Source organism: Centroberyx gerrardi, chromosome 21 (genome assembly GCF_048128805.1).
Source record: "Centroberyx gerrardi isolate f3 chromosome 21, fCenGer3.hap1.cur.20231027, whole genome shotgun sequence".
NCBI classification, from domain to species: domain Eukaryota; kingdom Metazoa; phylum Chordata; class Actinopteri; order Beryciformes; family Berycidae; genus Centroberyx; species Centroberyx gerrardi.
In genome coordinates this window covers 21,740,409-21,742,908 of record NC_136017.1, presented here as the reverse complement: position 1 = coordinate 21,742,908, position 2,500 = coordinate 21,740,409, and positions in this window count along the sequence as shown.

The following is a 2,500-nucleotide window of genomic DNA, read 5'->3' as shown; positions in this document are numbered from 1 at the left end:
CTGTTCCCCTCTCTGGTCCTGGGGACTTAACCCAAACACCAGAGAGGCCGAGGAGCGGGGCCCAACTCTACCCGAATTTCAACCCCTTTTTCGGACCCAGAGACCCGGGAGCGGCCCCCTATCTCCAGGCGGCTCTCCACCTCCCTTTTACCCGATTTAGGAGCCCCTTCTTCGGCCACACACACCTGCTATCGGCCCCCTACCTCCAGGGGGCCCTCCACCTCACTTTTAACCCAATTTAGAGCCCCTGCTTAGGCCACACACACCTGGGAGAGGCCCCCTATCTCCAGTCGGCTCTCCACCTCCCTTTTACCCAATTTAGAGCCCCTGCTTCGGCCACACACACCTGGGAGCGGGCCCCTATCTCCAGGCGGCTCTCCACCTCCCTTTTACCCGATTTAGAGCCCTTCTTCGGCCACCACACACCTGCTATCCGCCCCCTATCTCCAGTCGGCTCTCCACCTCCCTTTTACCGGATTTGGAGCCCCTGCTTCGGCCACACACACCTGGGAGAGGCCCCCTATCTCCGGGCGGCTCTCCACCTCCCTTTTACCCGATTTAGAGCCCTTCTTCGGCCACACACACCTGCTATCGGCCCCCTACCTCCAGGGGGCCCTCCACCTCACTTTTAACCCAATTTAGAGCCCCTGCTTCGGCCACACACACCTGGGAGAGGCCCCCTATCTCCAGTCGGCTCTCCACCTCCCTTTTACCCAATTTAGAGCCCCTGCTTCGGCCACACACACCTGGGAGCGGGCCCCTATCTCCAGGCGGCTCTCCACCTCCCTTTTACCCGATTTAGAGCCCCTTCTTCGGCCACACACACCTGCTATCCGCCCCCTATCTCCAGTCGGCTCTCCACCTCCCTTTTACCGGATTTGGAGCCCCTGCTTCGGCCACACACACCTGGGAGAGGCCCCCTATCTCCGGGCGGCTCTCCACCTCCCTTTTACCCGATTTAGAGCCCCTTCTTCGGCCACACACACCTGCTATCGGCCCCCTACCTCCAGGGGGCCCTCCACTTCACTTTTAACCCAAGTTAGAGCACCTGCTTCGGCCACACACACCGGGGAGCGGCCCTCTATCTCCAGGCGGCTCTCCACCTCCCTTTTACCCAATTTAGAGCCCCTGCTTCGGCCACACACACCTGGGAGCGGGCCCCTATCTCCAGGCGGCTCTCCACTTCACTTTTAAACCAATTTAGAGCCCCTGCTTCCGGCCACACACACCTGGGAGCGGGCCCCTATCTCCAGGCGGCTCTCCACTTCACTTTTAACCCAATTTAGAGCCCCTGCTTCGGCCACACACACCTGGGAGCGGGCCCCTATCTCCAGGCGGCTCTCCACTTCACTTTTAACCCAATTTAGAGCACCTGCTTCGGCCACACACACCTGGGAGAAGCCCCCTATCTCCTGGCGGCTCTCCACTTCACTTTTAACCCAATTTAGAGCCCCTGCTTCGGCCACACACACCTGGGGAGCGGGCCCCTATCTCCAGGCGGCTCTCCACCTCCCTTTTACCCAATTTAGAGCACCTGCTTCGGCACACACACCTGGGAGCGGGCCCCTATCTCCAGGCGGCTCTCCACTTCACTTTTAACCCAATTTAGAGCCCCTGCTTCGGCCACACACACCTGGGAGCGGGCCCCTATCTCCAGGCGGCTCTCCACTTCACTTTTAACCCAATTTAGAGCCCCTGCTTTGGCCACACACACCTGGGAGCGGGCCCCTATCTCCAGGCGGCTCTCCACCTCCCTTTTACCCGATTTAAAGCCCCTGCTTCGGCCACACACACCTGGGAGCGGGCCCCTATCTCCAGGCGGCTCTCCACCTCCCTTTTACCCGATTTAAAGCCCCTGCTTCGGCCACACACACCTGGGAGCGGGCCCCTATCTCCAGGCGGCTCTCCACTTCACTTTTAACCCAATTTAGAGCCCCTGCTTTCGGCCACACACACCTGGGAGCGGGCCCCTATCTCCGGGCGGCTCTCCACTTCACTTTTAACCCAATTTAGAGCACCTGCTTCGGCCACACACACCTGGGAGAGGCCCCCTATCTCCGGGCGGCTCTCCACTTCACTTTTAACCCAATTTAGAGCACCTGCTTCGGGCCACACACACCTGGGAGCGGGCCCCTATCTCCAGGCGGCTCTCCACCTCCCTTTTACCCGATTTAAAGCCCCTGCTTCGGCCACACACACCTGGGAGCGGGCCCCTATCTCCAGGCGGCTCTCCACCTCCCTTTTACCCGATTTAAAGCCCCTTCTTCGGCCACACACACCTGCTTTCCGCCCCCTACCTCCAGGCGGCTCTCCCACCTCCCTTTTACCCAATTTAGAGCCCCTGCTTCGGCCACACACACCTGCTATCGGCCCCCTACCTCCAGGGGGCCCTCCACCTCACTTTTACCCCCAATTTGGAGCCCCTGCCTCGGCCACCCACACACCTGTTAGCTGCCCCCTATCTCCGGCCCCTAACCTCCACCATCCAGGAACCCCAGCA